We start from the raw sequence: 15,022 nt of genomic DNA, 5'->3' as shown, positions 1-15,022 counted from the left end.
AGAATTGTGCTTTACTGGCCATCTCAAGCAAAGGTACTCTGGCTACACCTTCTGGCAGTCAAATTGTTGCAGTTGTCTCTTAGTGACTGCTTAATTTTGTTAATTGTTCCTCTGGGACTCAAACAATGGTCCTGATTTCATTTGCCCTGAGCCTATATGCATGCTACCATGGATCAGAGGGGAGGACTGACAAGTAAAACTCTTTGTATCTTTTGATTTTTCTCTTTTGCTTGCTGTGTGAGGTTGCAAGTTGCAAAAGGAGCACTCTTTAACAGAGCATTAAGCAGAGCATTAAGAAGCCTTATACTCACATTAGAAGAGTGAGATTACTGTATTAGGGTTAGGGCGATATTTAAGTGTCTGCCCTTTGGTTCAAGGAAGTTATATTCTAAGTTTGAGACGGTCTTTGGTATCTTCTGAAGAGTAAAATAAATGCTCAAGCTTTTTCTTGTGCTATACAAAGTCATTTCAGCTGCCCACTGGATTGTTTCCATGAGCTATAGCTGAGGAAAACTTAGCCTAAGATACAGACAGCTAACACTTAGTGCTTGGTTTGCTTGCCAAGACACAGTCATCAAGTGGCATTTGAAATCTCTTAAGGTGCTGGGGATATCACCACAGGCTGGCAGATATGATGTGAAACTTAAAAGAGCATGTGCTTTTCTGTTGTATCAGTTGAGGGCCATGTGGGATCTCAGATGGGTCAGGATGACTCTGTGGGAACCAGTCTTATTCAGCCTGGTGATAGCATTTCCATGTGTAAAAATAATTTGTTCAGCAATACTGTTTTAATAGGAAACTTGTGCATGCAGCTTTCACCTTTATTATAGTATTCATGCAACCTTAATACAGTATTTGTAAGCAGCACAGGCAAGGCATATATATATAATGTACATAACATGAATATAATATGTATATACATATTGTTCTGTATCCTTAGGATATCTTTATTCAAAGCTTAAGGATGTACTACATTCTAGAATTTGGGTTAATCTTGCATTCCCTGAAAAATAATAAACTTTATTTTAGTATATAAGACTATATAAACAACTAACTTCATACATTTTCTTCATCCTGCTTTATATGTCATACTGAGTTAAACTTCTGCAGCAACTGCAATCACTATCAACTTCTGAATGAGAATGGCCACAGCGTTATTTTGTCTGCTTTCTCGTTAGTCTGTTTTTCTTTAAAAATTAAGCTGTTTTCATTTTTATACACAGGCACACTGAAAGGATCCCAAAGAGATATTTTATCTATGTATCTTTTCTTAGGTTAAATTTAGCTACAGTTGCCTGTAGCTATCGTCTAATTACTGAGTGGCCCAAACCAGAAACTTATTGTTGTTTGCTTTGTATGGAAATAGCTTACATTCCATGTACCATACATTATTGGGAATTTCTGAAGAGCTTGTGAGGAATAAGCACAGAGATTGTGTTGTTAATTTAATCAGTACTGGAACCTCTTTTTTTGTTAAGAAATGCAGCTTTGTAAGGAAGAAACAGAGATGTCTATTTATTAAGTTGAATTTTTTTTTTTAGAACAGATATATTCACATTTTTTATAGCTATGATAATAAAACGGCTATATTTGAAATCTGGATAATTATGTATGTGAGAAACAGTTGTTTAAAACTGTTATCTCATGCTTCTCATGTTATCATCAGTTTATCACATGCTCCTATTCTATCAAAAAAATCTAAGAAAAATCCAGCTCAGCAGTAACCGGCTGTGATATCAGCTGTCTTTATAGAAGGATGCTTAGAAAAATTAAGTAAATGTTAAAATTAACATATTTAGAAAAAAAATATTCAATATTGTGTGCTCTTCCAGCATCTAGATTCAGCTGTAAACTTTTGGGGAGTTCTTTATTTTTCATTTTGAATATCTACACAGAGATTATTTTACAAGAAACTGTATCTACTTCTGCTGTGAAATCTTCCAGATGTTGCTGTTTCTTTCAATATTTTGAAATACTGCAAACACAAAAGAATGATGTCTCCTGGTATCTTTCTTTATCTTCTTTACAACTGAAGTAACTTAAAATGGGGGGTGGGGGGGTGGGGTGGGGTGGGGAGGGAGTGCTAATTTTAAATCGAGTTTTAATTTATTATTCTATACTTATTTTTTATGGCAACTATAATTACTCATTTGTGCCACAGCAAGGCTGCTGTAATCTCAGCTATCTTGTTATTGCCCTCAGAAACTTTTGAGATAAACACAGATTAAAACTGTCCCTCTCTTTTGGCTCTTTCACTTTCAGCATGAGCATTTACCTCCCTGGCCCTAGCATCATTTATGTCTGTTATACTATGTCTTTAGAATAAACAGCATTGAATGAAAACAGGAACTGGTTGATTTAGAACAGGAAAATAGGAACTGGTTTGTCACCTGATCTTCTTCAGAATCCTTTCCTGAGGATGTTGTAGATGCTAGAAGTTTTGAAGGCTTCCAAAACTGGTTGTCTGAATGGCTGAAGGAAAAATACGTCAAGGACAACACCACTAGCTCTAAAATCATGAATCAAGAATTTGCTGCTCACTGTGAAAGTACCCAGGGAGGAACTTATCTTGGCCACTGTCAGCTGAGATAGACTGACTTTTAGTCTAAGCCACTACAAAACATAGCCTTTCTTAAACTCCTCTTCACGTGTGCTGTTGTACAAATGTGTGTGCTACTTCAACCAGCAGGTGTATTTTCAAAGTACATATGCTGTTCAGTCAGATGTCCATGATGTGAAGAGAATTTTCAGTTGACAGAAATATCTGGGGAACTCAACAGTGTTTCATGCAGCTCTGCTGAGGAGATTAACTGCTTGCTCAGATTTTCTTACGAGCCAGCCAAGCTCCCTACTGGACATATAGATATTGTTCTCTATAGATATTGTTCTCTATCCCCCTCAGCTGCACAGCGAGCACCGAACTCCTTTCTCTGACTAATCCTTTATAGTCTGCTCCCCTTGTTTTTGTAGTGGGTGATATTTAAATTGGAGATGACTGAATGAACTTTCTTGACCATTCTCTGAGCACCAGACAGTATAAGCGTTCTTCAGAGAGAAGCATATTTATACTCTGCGTAGCTCCTTGACACAGAGGAATAACAAGCTTCATTTTGCTTGTCAGGAACTTGAGAGCAGGCTTTTGGGCAACTTATCTAGGGTCCTCCACAAACCCTGCATCAGAACCGGCATACTTTGTACTGAAGTTGCTATAATTTAGGGGTTAGTGAATAGTGATGGTGTTCTTGAGAGCTAATACAAATGTACAACCTGGGAGTTAGGTCTGAGTTTGAGCTGATAAAAGCATGAAGCACCCTGGCCCATGCACTTTGTAATTTGGGAAGACTCTTCCAGTGACTGACCAAGTGACTATTCTGAACAGTGCTTTGCTATCTATTACCACCCTTATCTCTGCTACCACTCATCCTAGACCTGAGTCATCTATTGTATCTCTAGTGCATTTCATTAAGCGGTCCATATTTTATATCCTATGTGTTGATATTACTCTGTTTTCTGTAAGTTTTTGTTGGAATTTCCTGGACTGCAAACCACAGCCAAAAACTTCTCATGCTGGCAAATCAAATATAAATTGGCACAATACAAAAAACTCCCAACAAAACAAACAAACAAACCCAAACCAAAAAAAAACCCAAAACCACACACAGACACACACACACACAAAAACCAGACAAGCAAAAAACCCCTTCACTGGATTTCCTAATCAAAAATGGGAAAAATATTGTCAAATGGTACAATTTTCCCCCAGTTTTGAGTGGCTCTGTTTTAATGTAATTAAAAAATATGTGTGTTTCCAGTAGTACTGTAAAATTGATCCACATATTTTTAATGTGGTCAGATCATCTGTCTGCATTTTCTGAACCAGGTGCATTTTCACTCTGTTTTCTGAAAAAAGAAAAAGACTGTAAACACTCAGTATAAACACTTGAAATGTTCGAAAAGAATGACATGTAGTTGTTTAAAAAAACCCATTTTTTTTTTCCTTACCAGAATTATTGGGGTCTTTTTTTTGGTAGTAGACCTAATTTTCCTTCTTGGAAAAAATATCACTTGAATCTTACAAACAATCCATTTTTCAAGAGACTTGAGACACAAGATCATCTCATCGTGGGGCTGAGTTCCAGCACCTGGGCTACTGTGAAAATCACCAAAGTAGTTTGGCCTCCCTTGGGCACTGAATCACAGAATAGTTGAGGTGGGAAGGGACTTCTGGAGGTCATCTGGCCCAGCCCCCCTGCTCAAGCAACGACACCTGAAGCCAGCTGTCCAGAACCATGTCCAGACAAATTCTGAGTATCTGAGTGTGAGGGGATTCCACCTCTGTGGGCAGCCTGTGCCCATCGGTCACAGTTACCCTTACAGTAAAAAAAGTGTTCCTGGTGTTCAGCCAGACTCTGCCATGATTCAGTTTGTGCCCACTGTCTCTGCTGCTATCACTGGGCACCACAGAAAAGAGCCTGGGTCAGTCCTCTTTGCACCCTCCCTTCAGGTATTTATATTCATTGATGAGATCCCCCTTGAGTTTGCTCTGCTCCAGGCTGAACAGCCACAGCTCTCAGCCTGTCCTCATGAGAGATGCTCCAGTCCATCATCTTGGGGCCCCCTTGCTGGACTCTTTCCAGTATTTCTATGTCTCTCTTCTACTGAGGGGCCTTGAACCGCCCACAGCAGTCCAGGAAAATCCATGCCTATTCCTTTAACTGAAAACTTCAGTAAAAGGTGAAAAATTTACAGTATTTAAAATAAAACCAGAGCGCTCTGAAACTGTGGGCTCTTAGTGAGTGGGAGGTCTCTGCTTTCATCTCTGATGGACCAAGCTACCACATTGCTGACAGTGAGAAACACAGGCATTTCACTTAAGCTTTCAGAAGAACTCTTCTTTCTTTATTGTTTATAGAGCCTATGTGCCTAGAGTAAGTCTTCTGAAACACCCTGCCAGACTTGCAGTATCTGGATTACCCTGACAGCTGTAAGCACTGCAATGTCTAAGTGGGGGACCTAGAGGAGGTAAAACTGCTTTAAATTCTTATCAGTGACTGAAATTCTGCATATCATTTGGGTCACCTATATTCAGGAAAAATTAAATTGAGACAGAAGAAGTGGAAATACAGGGGGCAGGTTCAGTGTAAGACAGAGAATCTCTCAGGCAGGGGGAGATGAGCAAAACATGGTTCTTTTTGCTTAATGAAATGAGAGGTGAGAGGAGGTAATATTTCTGATAGCAAATGTGAGCTGAGGGAAAGAAATATTTACATGCTTGGTATGTACGTTCGATAAATGAATATAAACTCCTAGTGAGTAAATTAGGACTAGAAATGACAAGATTTTCCTTCAAGGGAAGAAATTTCCACAGTCTTGTAAGCAACAGAAGTGAGTGCATAATTTAATTCACATCTATAGTAGACCATTCCCTGAATACGTCTGTTCACTTTAATTCGACAGTAAGAACACAGGTATCATATTTTTGGCCATAGTTAAGTAACAACCTGTGATATTTCATTGTGGTGTATTAACTTTGCTGCTCTAATTTTCCCTTATATGAAGGAAGGAAAGACAGAATCTAAAAATTTTCCTTCACCTCTGAGCACAAAATCCTGTTTCTACTGATGACAACGTTGTCTTCAGTTGCTTCAGTTGGTTTAAATGAGGCCAAAGTCTTATCAGATGCTTTTGAAGTGCACTGCCACTGAAGATGAAATGTGTTCATTTGATTCCAGTGGTATGTATATAGTTCAGAATTGGTAGTCAAAGGTGTTTTGTGTACTGTTTTGTGGTTTATCATTACTGCTGTACTAGAGACCAGAAACCACCACATTTGTGAACATAGTTCTTACTTGGCTAATCTATAAATGCAGAGATTTTCTGGAAAGCTGCTAAAGCCCACATCTACTTACTTAGGGAGAGAGACTTTTCTCGAAGAGTTTTATCTCTTCAAAAGGTCTGTTTCTTCCTCTTAAAGATTTTAATATCAACAGAGGCCATTACCCCACTCCCCTGATCATTTTGTGATTGAAAGGATGTTTGGTTTTGGGAAACTGTACTGCCAACCACCGCTGTTCTGGTTTCATGATGTCCAGGTTCCTGTTTTTTTCAAATTGTGGTGCCCTAGAGTCGCATTGTGCCTTTCCTCTTGATGAAATATTGTGAGAAATAGAAGTGGTGCATATATCTAACAACTTGGGGAAAGGGGAAATGAGCATTCTTGATGATTCATGGCAAGAATAAGGACATGATTTTTCAAAGAGTAGGCATGGATTAACTGAGGTATTACCATGCAGAAAGCAGACCATATCTTCTCTCTTTACTGCAGTTTTGACTGGGACAAGACAGATTAGTCATTGGCTTTCTAAATTCATGCATGCTGTTTCCACATTTGTATTGTTACAGGTATATTGAGATGTGTAGGCAGCCTGCATAGGAGTATATAGTATAGGAATATTGCTTTTAGTGTAGTATAGTATATATTATAATAGTACTATATATAGTATAGTATATACTATATATAGTATATAGTAATGTAGTATATAGTATAGGAATATTGCTTTTAGTATATTGCTTATAGTATAGGAATATGATTTTTTGGAATAAAATGGCAAGACGGATGTTGACAGATCTCCACTGATGTGATCAACAAGATAACAGCAAAGTCTCCATCAGCGCCCAACGTGGGGCACAAAGGGTTGAGATAATGACAGATCTGATGAGAGTGTGTCTAATCGTATCTGTGATAAGCATTTATTGTTTTGGATTAATAGTCACTCACCACAATGCAGATTTATTGGCTCTCAAAGTTGTTGATCTCACAGTTTCAGCATGTCTTACCTTACTCACAGCCAATATTTGCTGTGTTAGTGTTCATTGGCTGGGGGCCTTGGGCTAAGGTTCTTGTTTCATTGTACTTTATGGTAATGACTTATAATACAATAGAATAGTTGATCATGAAACTGATCTGGCTTGCGTTCCCAGTGTGGTCACCACCTTTATACTTTGGGAGGTATATAATAGACGTGTTTGGCAGTTACACATCTTTTTTCCCCTCCTCAGGTGGTCAGACTGTGAAGGAGATATTCCCTTACCTTCCCAGCCCCCGTATCAGACCATTTACAGCATCATTTGAGAATTCTGAAGGTTTTGAATGGCTTTTGGGTACCCTTGAGACCTGTTTGCTGATTGTGATGGGGATCACCACGTTGACACGCATACAGAGTGTGTTTTACCCATGACCATTTCGTCTGATCTCAAAAGTTAAGCAGAGTCTGGTTTGGGCCTTTTCTGGGGTTAGACGATGATATGGGAGAACCAAAAGATTTTCCTCGAGGCTGGACAGTTATGAGTGGCAGGGTGTGTGGGACAGTATGAACAAGTATTTAGGCCAGTGAGCCCCTCCAGTGCTTTGGAATTTCATCACTGAACAAGTCTAAAATCCAGAAAAATTAGTAAAATATTTAAATGAGGTGTGTTGTCATTCTGGTCATACCAGAGAGGGACAAATCATGGCAATGTGCTGGGGCTTGGCCTATGCTTACAGAGCCCTGTTCAACACCATCCAGCACTTTCAAAGGGAAAATGTGTCTCCGGATCTGATGGCAAAACGACTGACAATGCAGCTACTCTAACTCCAAAAACAGCAGCTACTCCAACTCCAAATACAGCAGCTATACAAACCCTAGTGACAAGTTACAGCAGCTACTCAGACTACAACAGATAATGCAGCTACTCCGGCTCCAAGCACGGCAGCTACACCAACCCCAGCGACAAGTACAGCAGGTACCCAAACCCTGACAACAGATACTGCAGCCACTCCAACTGCAGTGATAATCACTGCAGCTAAACCAAAGGACCAATTCGTGCTGATATCGGTTGCCCCTGTACGAAAGGGGAAAAGCAAAAAAGAGACAAGAAGGATGAAGAAGCAAGATGAAGAAGCAATGTCAATGCACTTACTACCTGGGACAGCATCTGATCAGGAGTCATCATCACATGAATCAGAAGAAGAAGAAGAGGTGACTTCTCTACCCCGGACCTCAACCGAGCTATGGAATGTGCAGAAAGATTTTACCCATCAGCCAGAGGAGCACATCATCACCTGGTTGGTGAACACCAGAGGATCTGCCAACAGGGCTGGCCCAGCCCAGTCAGAACTTTTACATGCTGTAGAAGGGGAAAAAGTTACTGTGGTGCACATAAAGAATTTGCTGGAGAAGACAGTCTGGGTTATTCCTGCTTCAGGTAAAGGCAAACCCACTCTTGGGATTTCTTTTGCTCATGGACCCGGATATACTTGGTGGATAATGTGGGAAGATGGGGAAGTCTGATGTGTACCTCAAGGGGATTTGATTTTAGGGGAAAACAGCAAATGAACTCAACTGTATGCTGTTGCCTGCTACGTAATACTTTTATAGCCCATCAGCTAGATGACTTCAGGTCACCAGTGACTGGCCCTGACTTCCCTCCAATCATCATCCCAACAAAGAATGAATTTTGATGAAACCAGATGAGTTCTGCAGTATAATCAGCAGGCAACAATCCAACAGTGCACACAGCCTCTCCTGCTCTAGAAGACTGTTACAAGAGATGGAGCCCAACATCATGGACTGGATGGACTCAGCAGGTTTGTAGGGATTGGTCCCTGCACTAAGGAATGATCTCTCTCTCTCTTTGTGTGTGTGTGGATGTATGTGTGTATATATATATATATATGAGACAAGAGCAATGGTATACTGAAAAAAGTGAGATCTGAGCATGACGTGAGTGGTATGGAATAAGGGGTGGACACTGTCCTGGGTTCAGCAGTAGCAGTTCATTTTTCTCCTTCTCAGTAGCTGGTGCAGTGCTGTGGTTTTGACTTTCAGCCTGGGAACAGCGCTGATAACACCGATGTTTTTAGTTGCTGCTCAGTAATGTTTACTCTGATCAAGGACTTTCTGAGTCTCATGCTCTGCCAGGGAGGAGGGGAAGCTGGGAGGAAGCAGAGACAGGACACCTGACCCAAACTAACCAAAGAGGTATTCCAGACCACAGCACATCATGCCAACTATATAAACTGGGGCAGTTATCCGGAAATCCTAGATCACTGCTCAGTCGGGCTGGGTATCGGTCGGCGGGTGGTGAGCAGTTGTATTCTCTTCCCTTGTTACTTCCCTTATCATTATTATTATTGGTGGTAGCAGCAGTGATTTGTGTTATACCTTAGTTACTGGGCTGTTCTTATCTCAACCTGTGGGAGTTACATTCTTTCAATTCTCCTCCCCATCCCTCTGGGAGTGGGGTGAGGAAGCGGGGAGAGTGAGGGAGCAGCTCCGTGGTTCTGCGTTGCTGGTTGGGCTTAAACCGTGACAACTTGTAAGAAAAGAGAAAACAAGAAAGGGTGAGAAAGGCACATTTAAAAGCAACATTCATAGAATCAGAATCATTTATGTTGGAAGAGACCCTCAAGATCATTGTTCCCAACCATAAACCATAAGAAACCATGCCAAAAGAAAGTAAAACTTAGAACTCCAGGCTTCTGCAGATGAAAGAAGAAAGAACAGGGTAATAATGAACTGAAGGAGAAGAGTGAAGAGCGTGATAAATTCTGAGTTAGACTAACTAGACTTAGCTTAGTAACAGCATACACTTTTTCAGTCACGATGACTCCAAATGTTTCTGTTATGGTATCTAGTAAGCATTTTAACAGCAGATCCTACCAGTATGGTTAAAAATACTACATGGATTTTACTGGAAGCAGATGCATTTTAAATGATCCATTTTGCACTTATGGCAGGAACTGAGGGTGAATCTACATGGTGCAGTACCACCAGTCTTTCCTCACCCTGATTTCAGTGGGATAGTCCTTCCTCTTGAAGCATTTTCAGCACTCATGGAGTCCTGGCTAGAGTAGATTGAAATAACTTCCTAGCAGTTCATATTTGAGGGGGGCAGAGAGATGGGTGCGAAGGGCCAAATGAAGTCTTCTGAAAGTTTAAAAAATTGAATTATTTTTGTGAGTCCAGCAGGGGCTGGAGTGAGCTCAAAGTAAGGACAGAAGAGCAAAGTCAGGAGGTGAGCTGTTAACAGAAAGAGTGGATAATTTTTTTCTTCCTTCTAATTTATAATGGAATGTGAAATCTACTCTAATAGTATTTTATAACTTTAGCTGGAAAACCAGGACCAATTCAATAAACCCACATACCTGAACCACTCTTGGTCTATGTGCCCCAGGCCTTTTGACATGTTTTAATGAAACAGCTCTGGGGCAGTAATTGCTGTTTTGCCTTCCAGCCCCTAGTATCCAACTTGCACCACAGGTGCTTAAACTACAATCAATTCATCTGTGTTTCAGATTGTTTGGTTCTTGCAGCTCCATTGCCACTTAATAACATGAACTATGCTACTTTAACATTCCAAATTCCTTTCCACATTTTTTTTTGTCATACAAATGTAGTCTCTTTATCATAGCTATTTTACAGGATGATCAAAGATTATCAGTGTATTTTTCTAATGCTCAGTTACACTTAGAATATATGCTGAGTAAATACTAGATCATCTGGAACGTGATTAATACCTGCCATCAGACAGCTCTACACAGTGTAGGTTTTTTTTCCTTAAAAGTTTATTTTTCCTTAATCTTGGTGATGGTAAGACCAAGTTTAAGTGATGAGTGAACAGAGGAAAATAGCACCTTAACTTTTCATGGCCACCCACTTGAAGTTTTTCCATGGTTTGGACTTTCTTTGAGATGTTAAATGGGAACTTTGTGATCTTCACTATGTTTAAGTGTCCAGTGAGTTGATGAAAGACTAAAAAGAACATTTCACGATCTATCATTATGAACTTCATGTAACTAGTGTGTTACACTGTGAGCTTTGTAGTTATCTTTTGAAAGCAGACTGATTTCACCACTATCTCAGAGAGATCAAAGGGAGCCCGAATAGTATGTTATTACAGCAGAGCAAAGGATCAGTTTATCAATCAGTCACAACACAAATATATCACAAAAAGACTACGACAGACACCTAGTTAGAGTGAGATATTGCCAAGAGGTTGTTAAGCTTCCTTTTATGCAGTTATTGCTTCTGTACGCTTGGAAGTTAGATAGTCTGTGACTTCTTGTTAGAGGTGCAGCCTTTGTTAATGACGCATGCAAAGAATTGTGGGATAAACCATTACGGGGAAAAAAAAAAGAAAGAAAAAGCAATCTTTTATGTGTAAATAACAGAAGCAGCTCAGGCAACAAAGAATTTAATTGGACATATTCGTTGTAGCAATAATACTAAAGTTCCCGTTTCTCCTTAGCAGTCGGGATGTTGCAGTCTGGCGGGCTCAATAGCTCTATCTTCTGGTAAAAAGTGAGAAGTTCAAGCTGTGTGCAACCGCAGGTTCTGTTTGCCATATCAGGTTTTAAATTAGCTCCACAGGTAGCGTGTCTTGACTTCTGCTTTCAGTTATGCTACAGTAGATCTTTTCAATAATTCGCTAATGCTAAGTATATATAAAGCATTAAAAGAAAATAAGAAACAAATGAATCTAGTAGAAGTATACTAAATTAAATGAAGATTAAACCAAAACATCATGTGATATAAACTTTCATTAGAAGCGTAGGTCAAATGGAAAATCAAACGAGTATTGTGTATAAGATAGCCAGTATAAGACAGACCAATATCTTGGCCAATATGACCTAGAAAGATACTTACTAACACATACCACAATGCAAAAAGCTAGCTCATAGCCTATCCCCTTACCAAGAACCTGAAGAAGTCCCAGAACCCTCACCTGAAGATTTTCCCTAATCCCAAAGGGTAAATCCTAAATCTCAAAGGTGAGTTAATTGGCCTGAAGGCAAATCTCTAAGCAGAGATCCTAATGAGATGCCTGAAGTCTCAGTCACTGTAACCCAAGGCCTTCATCCCCTCCCTCTAAGCTTCAAGTGCTAAAGCCCCTTGTGCTAGTGCTTATATCTATTAGGTCCTCAGGAGGCAGAAGAAGGACATGGATTGTGAGGTTGTGGAGTGAAAGCCTGGGGAGATGATTGTGATGGGCAGGAAAACCAGGTTTTGGGTCAGGGAATTTCAACTGGTCCAGATATCAAAGAAAACAAACAGCGATTCCCCTTGGGATCATAAAACCTTTCTCAAGATGCAGAAAGCTATTAAAAACTATACAATGTAAGTTAACCAACATTTTTACAAAACTTTTGAGTAAAAACATTCTCCCAAAGAATCTTAAAGGGCAGGAAAATCATGGCTCTGATTCTCTGTACATCCAAAATACTGTAATACACTAGGAAGTTGTATAGAGGTATAAAAGTACCAGAACAATGAAAAGTTGTGCTTGTCTAGTTATATCAAGTTCTGTGATTACAAGCACTCTTTCTTTCACTGGGTTGTCATTTTACAAGTAGGTGGGTATGGGTTTGTGCTTGTAGTTCTGCATTACAAGTTCTGCTGTAAAATCAGGCTGACGCTTCTTCATCCTCTTCTCCATGGAAGAGAAATCTGGAAGGGGCTATCCACTATCTGTGGTTCGAGAAGGTCTGAAGCTTCAGAACTCTGAAGCTGGCTGAGTACTCTGGGAGATATATCGCTGCTCCCTCCATAGCTCTTGCCAAATATCCGTTCTTTTTCCCACAGCTGGAAACAGGATACTGGTCTAGAGGACCTTTGGCACAAACTATTGCAGACATTTCTCTTCCCTTGTGATTTTTCAAAATGGATCTATAAGGGATTTTATAGTCCTTCCCCTGTCAGATTCCAAGCAGTCTGTGGTATGCCAAGCACCTTTTTCTAACCACAGACTTCCTTCCAGGGCTAACAAAATTCTCTGAGGATCATATTATGGTTTGAAAGCAAGTCTGTCAGCTTTTGATTGGAAACAGACCTGAAATATAAAATACCGGCTAATGATAAATTTGCCATAAACCTTATTATATTTTATGATATTTTAAATCATATAATATATATGAACTCATGACCTAAAGCTAAGTAAAAGATTTTGAAAGGTCTACATACTACAGCTTCTCCCCATTTCCATTTTTTTAAGCCACATGAGACTTTTCCTTACTGAGCTAACCTTACATCTTTTATTCTTCACTTCTTCCAATGTAACCACTAATCATTCTTTTTTATCTAAATTCCCTCTGTGTAGTATCTTATCTCTGAGGTTTCCTCGTGGCTAAACAGTGCATCTTTCAATGCTTCTGTATAACTCATAATTTAAATTTGTCTTTCACAACCATCCCGACATAAATGTATTGTCTATTCCTTAACATAGCCAATTCTTCACAATGTACTTGCCTAACTCTCACTGGTAAGTGGTTAGGATGCGATACAATGAGGAGCTTAAAAGCTGGGCAGGCAGAGAATTCAGCTACAGACTTTAGATGCTTCTAGCCCAAACATGAGCATCTAGAGCCATTTAAGATGCCTTCTAGCATCCCTCCCACCTGCCACTCCAGAAGAATGCAGATTTAGTGTAAGCTGTGTGATATTTCTCAGATTCACTTGGAGATCTCAAAGGTGTCAATGTGGCAACCAGATCAGGGATGGTGGTACAAGACACCCTGGCAGCAATACAAGCTGGTGACTGATGGTTTAGGGAGCAGCTCTGTAGAAAAGGCCCTGGATGCTCTGGGGGAATGTGAGGTGAATGCAAGTCAACAGTGTGCCCTGGCAGCAAAGGCAGCCAGCAGAGTGCAATGGCGAATCAAGAGGAGCACAGACAGCAGATCCAGGAAAAAGATTATACCCCGCTTTACCCAACACTATCTTGATTCAATGGTTTTGGACCTCCTTGGGACAAGGAAGACATTTATAAACTGGAGCAAGTTAAGGGAAAGTCACCAGCATGGTCAGGGCTGAAGATGAGAATACTCAAGCGTGCCCAGGTGGTACTGAATGAAACACGCTCAGATGTCCACCATCTGGTGTATTCAGCATGTATTCTCTGTAGTTAGTGAAGAGAAATGAGGCGTTGTTGTCAACGACTCAGTTCCCTTTAACTGAGGTGTCTGCATTCAAGGTCACCAAACTTTTTGTCTTCCTTACTGGTGACCAACCTTTCTGTGTACATCAGGCATATGAAAGTCAGAGTTTGCTTTCATATCTACCAGACATCATTTACATAAGGAGCCCTATAGCATGCCTCATTATGCCTTGTTACTACATAAGAGGTAAATAACTTATTATCTTTCAGTTTCCTTCATGGTTCAGTGTCATCCTTGTGTTACAAAGTGCATTTGATTTTGGGGAAATGAAATAGCCAGGGAGAGGCTTTAATTATCAAGAACAAAGTAATAAGTTCAGTGCTTGCAAATTCAGGCTGTGTATTTAGGCAACTAACTTTAGAAATCTGTGTTAGTAAATCTTGCCCTTGAGAAGTTCCTGAGTTGGCCCATGATTACCTTCAGTAAGATCAGCTCAGGTTGGTGTTAACATCGGTTGATCTCCTGAGGCTCCCTTCATAGTCACTGAAGAGAAATCGGCAACTTCAGACTTGCCTCAGCTGCCAATTTAGGGTAGGATAAATCACCCGTGGCAGTGTTTATTTCTCCTTCACTACTGAAAAGGGAATGAAGGAAAATAAAGTCAGACTAACTGGGAAACACCCAAGCTAGATCTGAGGAACATTTATGTTGCTTTTAAGCTTTCCCTGCTTAAGTCATTTATCAGGTTATTGTGCTAAGGGACCAATGTTTCTGATGAAACTTCCTCATCATGAAAGGCATTGCGTACTCTGCAGCACGCTTAGTGGAGGTGGTGATGTTAACTCATAGATCATATTGTAATTGGTAGAATGTTTATTACTTTCCTTGTTTGAAGTCAGCTATAAGCTGTTATTTTGTGTCTTGCATATTACTTTGCATACCACTGGCATGTAGTATATGTAACTTTTTTCTCAATACTTCAGTGTTCTGCTGGCTTGTGTTCTTGCTCTCACAATTAGCTGAATATTTGGGACATGTATTGGCCAGCAAAATGAGCTCTGTTTTCGTGTGTGCTGTTGTTAACACAGTGCTTTGGTTAACTTTTTT

This window comes from Lathamus discolor, chromosome 4 (assembly GCF_037157495.1).
Source record: "Lathamus discolor isolate bLatDis1 chromosome 4, bLatDis1.hap1, whole genome shotgun sequence".
NCBI lineage: Eukaryota > Metazoa > Chordata > Aves > Psittaciformes > Psittacidae > Lathamus > Lathamus discolor.
The sequence above is the reverse complement of the archived record's forward strand: the minus strand, read 5'-3'. Positions refer to the sequence as shown.